We start from the raw sequence: 7,364 nt of genomic DNA on the forward strand, positions 1-7,364 counted from the left end.
CAGGGCACACTGCCTGGTGACACGGTGCTGCCTGATTGTGAAGAATTTTTCAAAGGTTTATAATGGCAGGTTTGTCCTAAAAGGAGTGTTTGCTGCAGAGAAAATGCCACAGTGCAGAATAGACTGTTCAAAACTGGTGTGAACATGGACGAGGTCTGGGGAATGACCACTCCAGGCCCAGGAGGCTGCGCCTGGCTGAGGGAGGGCGCTGGGCAGCACTCGGGCACCCGGGACCCCAGAGCACAAGGCTCCGAGGAGCGGGCTGTCTGTTGGAACAAACCAACCACTTCTCCGGAAGGAGCGGTGTGGCTGGCAGGTTGTTGGCACAGCAGCAGAAGAGGTAACAACATTTAACTGGACACGTGGCATTGCAAAATCGCTGATCAACATGCCCCTGCTCTGAAAGGGGGAAAGGCCAAGGCTGATTTAACCTGCCAGGATGCTCTTCTTTTGCCTCTGAGTCTCCTCTTGGGCGAGCTGGGCTGGGCCTGGGGTAGGACCCCCCTAAGGGGCCCCCAGAGAATATGTGAAGGTTCTGGAAGCAGGGGTGCAGGACACCTGGAGAAACACGAGAAGTCATCAAAAACCCAAGGGCTGCGAGCCCCTGCCTTGACCTCCTTCCGCAGGCTGTGGTAAGTGGACCACGAACTTTCCTTTTCTTATGCATAGGATCAAATTCGCGTCCTGCTTTGCTGTGGATTCTGTACAGGTGGAGGAGGCACTGCTGGATGGGAAGGAGGTGGAGAGAGTCCAGGGGAGTCCAAAGACTGAGAACAATAGCCGGGAGTGGTGTCGTCTTCTGGCATCCGAGGAACCAAAGATGAGAAGGGGGTGGTGGCTCAGGGAACCGCTTGCCACTGTGCTGCTGCCTGGTTGGAGGGGCGTGGCTGTTGCCATGTGCATGGGAAGCCACCAAACCATTTTAGGAATGTTTTCCAGGGCAGGTGCTGAGAGCTATGTGGGGAGGACCACGACATAGCTCCTGGGATGGCTCCCCTGTCCTTCTTGGGGACGCTGCTGTCTTTGAGAAGCTGCCTCCCTTTGGCCTTCCTGTCACTGACTAGCACTGGACGTGACCAGTGAACAGCATGTCACTGGGCTCCCAGCCCCAGACCTGGGGGTAGTGTAGCTGTTGGGCCGCTGCGCATGACTGTGAGCCGCTGATGTAGAAGTTTGGAGCCACAGAGAATAAAGTCATTGCACCTGGCCATGGTGGCCCAGGGCCCACAAGATTCTCAGCCTGTCGTGTGTTTGAGAGAACTGTTTTTAATTTCAGGACTTAAAGCCCAGGCACGGAGTGTGGTGTCACACGCTGATACTGGAAGGGGTGATATTAACCTGGCAGCCCGAACTTTTCTAATAACTCCCGCTGCCTCCTGGCCTCACAGCCCAGGAAAACCAGCTGCTCTGGGGGTTGTCAGGCTGGGTAATTAATATGTGACGGCACTGGGCTCAAAATGATTTAGTGACTAGTGAAACAGCAAGACATAATGCTGAAGCTTACATCATAGGCACAAATTGGGCAGATTAGGTGGAATTATTGGACTTTCTAGGGCATATTAGGTTCACTGGGGAGCGGATGGTGGGTTGGTTTCTAATTTCTTCGATGAGTAACTCTGACCAGAGACCCTGGCCTGAGCTGCCTGCCTAATCCTAGGTACCCTCTGTACAACCTCCACTTGGGTTCTCTGGCTACAAAATAAAACTCTCCACCCCCAGAGATGAGGAAGGAGCCTGAGTTCAAGGTAGCGCTACCGATACAGGAAGAGAGTAAGGTTTCGGAAATGGGGTGAGAAGTGCCGGGATTTTTGAAGTCTTTTCCTGCCTGGGAGAATGCCCCCCACGCCGTGCCCCTGGCGGCTGGCCAGGGCTCTGGCTGGTCCCAGGCAGCGAGACTGCCACCTTCTCCCTGGTCAGACTCAAGGCCACTCTGAGTAATATCACGGATGGAACTGCAAATCCATGCATTTGTTTCACCCTGCTGAAGTTGGTGAATGCTTTAGGATTTTGCCAGATGGTTTTTAATTTTTAAACTATCTGGTCCTAGGACTCAGAGTTAGAAACTCCCACCCTTGCAGCCTATGGCTGCAAAAGCCCAGGACCCACCTTGGAAGTTAATTTTTCATCATTTTGACATGATTTTCATTTTCTTGAACTTTGGTGGTTACAGTAAAGGTGTTCAGCACGGGTGAGACGGCAAGTGTCAGTTTCACCAGGACCTGGCTGTCTCACAAAGCTGCTGGGACACTTGGATCCTCCTTCCAGGGAGGAATCCCTTGGCCCCCTTTCCTCTCCCCTCCTTTGTTCCCTCTCTCCCTCCCTGTGTTTACTAAGGGCTTATGCTGGGCCTGGGCCTGAACCTGAAGCAACGGTCCAAGGAGGAATGCCCTCCTCCCTGTCAGAGATGCTGATGTTTCTCTAAGGTCTCCCCTAAGCCTGTGTTATTTATTTATCTATTTATTTGTTGAGACAGGGTCTCACTCTGTCACCCAGGCTGGAGTGTAGTCCTGTGATCCTGGCTCACTGCAGCCTTGAATTCCTGGGGTTAAGCCATCCTGCTGCCTCAGCCTCCCCAGAAGCTAGGGCTACAGGCATGTGCCGCCACTCCTGGCTAATTTTTATTTTTTGTAGAGACAGTGTCTTGCTATGTTGACCAGGCTGGTCTCAAACGCCTGACCTCAGCGATCCTCCCACCTCCCCTCCCAAAGTGCTGAGAATACAGGTGTGAGCCACCGCACCTGGACTAACCCTGTGTCTTTTAACCTCACCCTTCACTCCCCGCTCTTTCAGTAACATTTCGCATATTGAGAAGCTAAAGCTAATGTTCTGTAGAGAACGTGGATTACACCCCAACTCAGACACCTGAAATTTTGACAACTCCGTGAGGAACATCTTTGCAAGTGAGAGGTATTTGGAAAGGCAGTGAAAACTGGAATGCAGGTTGACTTGTTGAACGGAGCCACATCTTGGCAGGTTGAAGAGCTCTTTTACCTCCAGCTCTGGAGAAACCTGAGCGAGGCACCTACGCGCACTTGGCACTGCGGGTGGAGCCTCCCTCGTCACTTACTGCATAAAAGAGTCTCCCTCTGAAACAGGGAGTCGGGAGACTTGATCATGTGCTGCTTCACAGATACTTCACTACAATCGTTTTTCTAAAAGTCTTTGAAAGGAGAACCAGAGCTGGCCCAGGAGCAAGCTGAGAGCAAAGGTTTTCCTCAATCATTCTTATCTTTTGACGAGAGGTCTTATTTTAGTTTTCATGAGATTTACTACACTAGAATTTTCTTAGCTTTGTAACCTCTCTCCTGACTGCAGGAAGGATCTCTGAGCAGCCGCGGCCACCGTGGACTGAAGGGAGAGGGACGGCTGCAGGACAGGTGGCGGCTGCAGGGCGACCCTGCCCCAGGCCCCATGGGGTCTGCCGTGTGGGCTCTGCTCTGAGTCGGAAACGGAGATTCAGCCCTGCCAGAGGGGTGGGTGGAGAAGACAGCCAGCAGGGATAAAATAGAACTAACACGCTCCCATCACCCAGCTTCGCAGAGCAAAGGGGCAAACTGTGGGGTTTGGCACAACGCTGTAAGGACTGTCAAATTCAAGCTTTCTTTTATAAACTCAGTTTTGTCAATTTGCTCTTTTAAGGCAGTGCCTGGATGCTGGAGAGCCGGAGACTGGGGCCTCCGAGTTTCGGACATCACCTGGCTGTCTTCTATGGAGTGTCACTTGCCAGGCTGCAAACCCGGAAACCCCACCCAGCCTCGGTTGTCAGTGGCAGTGCGAAAATGAATTTTTGGAGCATTTTCAGATGAGCAGGTAAGAGGTGTTGTGAACATGCCAAGCTTTCTCTGTTTGCCTGATTGAGTTTCTTAGAAGAGTCCATTAATAATGGCCTTATGTCTTTATGTGCATTTATACATTCTCTGACCTATTTTTTAACTATGGTTTTTTTTAAATAAGTGATCATGCCTCATCAAATGGTAATGAGGCAAAGGACCTGATGCAGCTTATATAAGAAATATAAATTAAGGCCCTAAATCACTTTGTTAATACTTGGCCCGGAAAGTTGAAACTATACATGCTTATTGGTAACTGCGATTCTAATTTTCTTCAAAAATGAGTTATCTGCCATCAGGCAAATCTCACTCATTTTTATAGATTCACGTCAAGGGAAACGCTTGTCTTCCTCTTTTGTGCTCACAAAATTGCAGCTTTGGACAAATAATCCTGACAACACCAACCGAGACCCATTCAATGACTCTTGGCAGAAAGAAAAAATGCCTCCATGCATATGTATTTTACTAATTTTCATGGAAAATTTAACCATTTGATGAAATGCCTTTATATTTTACCTAGCTGATTTTCACTTGTACTTAACTATTTGTTTTAAATATGATACATGCAAATGAGGTGAAAATATACAACATTCTCCCTGAACCAAACCTAGGAGAGATTAAATTTTGCCCCACATGAAAAAGCTAAATTCAATGGATTTTAATTACTTTTGTCCCCATGGGCTGCCCCCTCCCCCATTCATTTCTTCTATTTTCCCCTTAGGTTGCAATGATTAATTTGCAAGTTTAGTCCCACACTATCCATGAAACTAAACAAAATGTATAACAGGCGAGATGATTAAGTGCCACCTTTTGACTAAACAGGCTAAGAAGTGTGTTTTTCAGCGCTGGCCTGTGTGAGCACGTTGGAACGAGGATGGTGGTCGTGGATCACAACGGCCCCCTCTGGGCTCCGCAGGGCCTTGGCAGCCGCCCACTGTCGTATCACTGACCCGTCCATGCTCCTTCTAGGAATAGTAGGAATCTTGTGGGGCAGTTCCCATCCCCCTACTTTCCATTCTCAGGTTGTTCTGAAACCACTTTTTCTTGACTAACAGTAAGAGCAGCCCATGCATTCCTTTGTGTAGGGCAGCAGTAACTTACCAGGATGCATAGTTTTTCCTAAATGAGTCCTGAGGTCTTGGAAGCCGCCCCCTCTGCCCACTATGTTTCTCTATATTGCTTTCTCTAAGAGCTCTTTTGGGCACTGAGATTCTAAATGGAAAGCTTAACACTCACCCAGTGGAAGCAACATCCTTACCAAAAGCCTCCTTAATGTTGGCTTAGACAGGAAATGGAAATGGCTGGTGTTATCCATCCTTTAAAGCATTTCTAGTGCTCAGCCGCCATGAAATGGATCGCTTATGGGGAGATAATGTCTGTTCTATTCCTTTTTAAGTCTGTGAAAAATGTCATCCTGGTTAATAGGGTGATTAAAACTCTTTATGCTCCAGGAGATAAATGTGATTATGTTTGTCATACTCTACCCAAGATAAAGACAGCAAAGAAGGCAAACTTGAAATTCCATAACGTTTCCTCTCTTCCATATCCAGGGACATTCCGAACTCAATACACAGATGGTACTTCACATAAAGAATAACATTATCTGTTAAACATTTTTCCTTTCCATTAACCAATTTAACAATATGCCTCTGGTATAAAAGGAATAGACAAATGACTAAATCTTCTGATATCTGAGTTCTGACTGTGGAAAACACCATTGAGTCATACTGCTTGTTTTCTTTTAAAATTCTCGTTGTTGCTTTTAAAATGCAATCAGAGCCTATGCTCAGTGTCTATGCTAGGGATTCTGTCCCTGTCAACCTGATGCACGGTCATTCTTAGGAAGTCCCCCTGCCATCAGTCAAGGACAACAGAAGTATTGTAAAAGGAAGGAGTTTGTAGACATTAGGCACGCCACCCAGTTAAGTATTCAGACACTCCTTCAGCAACGTTCATTCAGGCCTCCTCCACGCAAGCCCTGTGGGAACACAGTGCACCCACCACGGCCCCTGGCTCCCTCCTAGGGCCTGGCTGCCATCAGCCCAGCACCCAGGAGCTGACACCGTTTACAAGGCCCTGAGAGGAAGTTGCTACCCTCAAGGAGCTTACAAGGCGGGAACCTATTAAATAGAATCACAGTTAGTAACGATTTCTCCTTTTATCACTCCAGACATGCTAGAAATTCTCATCTTCTCCTACCCAGTGGAGGTCTTTTTTTTTTTTTTGAGACAGAGTCTCACTTTGTTGCCCAGGCTAGAGTGAGTGCCGTGGCGTCAGCTTAGCTCACAGCAACCTCAAACTCCTGAGCTCAAGGGATCCTCCTGTCTCAGCCTCCCGAGTAGTTGGGACTACAGGCATGCACCACCATGCCCGGCTAATTTTTTTTCTATATATATTTTTAGCTGTCCATATAATTTCTTTCTATTTTTTTTTTAGTAGAGATGGGGTCTCACTCTTGCTCAGGCTGGTCTCGAACTCCTGAGCTCAAACGATCCGCCCACCTCGGCCTCCCAGAGTGCTAGGATTACAGGCGTGAGCCACCGCGCCCGGCCATGGAGGTCTTTTAAAAATCATCAAGCATTCTCCATCTAAGAAAAATAAAAATCCAGATTCTAGCTGTAAATAGCTGACTTTTTTTTCCATGTCAGACAAGTAATTTGCTGACATTGTAACAGGGCTTGAGGCACATCTTACATAAGTGTGAGAACCCAATTGTCAAGTTTATGAAGCACAAAAGGGTTAGGTGGTGCCCATTCCATTAAGGGGAACGTAGACTCAGACTAATAATGTGGACAAAAACTAGTTCAGTTTGACTCCTGCCTTTCCTTCATTTTTTTTCAAAATCTTTTCTTTTTGCTTTTGAAACAGGGTCTTGCTCTGTCACCCAGGCTAGAGTGCAGTGGCATCATCATAGCTCACTGTAACTTCAAAGTCCTGGGCTCAAGAGATCCTCCTGCCCCAGCCTCCCGAGTAGCTGGGACTACAGGTGTGCGCCACCATGACTGGCTAATTTTTCTATTTTTGTAGACTGGGTTTTGCTCTTGCCCAAGCTGGTCTCAAACTCCTGGCCTCAAGTGATCCTTCTGCCTTGGTCTCCCAAAGTGCTAGGGTTACAGACATGAGCCACTGTATTTGGCCATCAAAATCTTTTCTTAGAGAAGATTTAGTTAGAAATGAAAGACTGGCTGGGCGCGGTGGCTCACGCCTGTAATCCTAGCACTCTGGGAGGCCAAGGCGGGTGGATTGCTCGAGGTCAGGAGTTCGAGACCAGCCTGAGCAAGAGCGAGACCTCATCTCTACTAAAAATAGAAAGAAATTATCTGGCCCACTAAAAGTATATATAGAAAAAAAAATAGCCGGGCATGGTGGCGCATGCCTGTAGTCCCAGCTACTCGGGAGGCTGAGGCAGAAGGATTGCTTGAGCCCAGGAGTTTGAGGTTGCTGTGAGCTAGGCTGACGCCATGGCACTCACTCTAACCTGGGCAACAAAGTGAGACTCTGTCTCAAAAAAAAAAAGAAATGAAAGACTGGCAA

The 7,364-nt window shown here is 48.1% G+C and overlaps 1 pseudogene; it reads right to left on the reverse strand.

Moving 5' to 3' along the window:
* Window positions 1-6,472: 6,472 nt before the first annotated feature.
* LOC138396216 (small nucleolar RNA U13) lies at window positions 6,473-6,570 on the reverse strand (annotated as a pseudogene).
* Between the last annotated feature and the right edge of the window lie 794 nt (window positions 6,571-7,364).

Source organism: Eulemur rufifrons, chromosome 15 (assembly GCF_041146395.1).
Source record: "Eulemur rufifrons isolate Redbay chromosome 15, OSU_ERuf_1, whole genome shotgun sequence".
NCBI classification, from domain to species: Eukaryota; Metazoa; Chordata; class Mammalia; order Primates; family Lemuridae; genus Eulemur; species Eulemur rufifrons.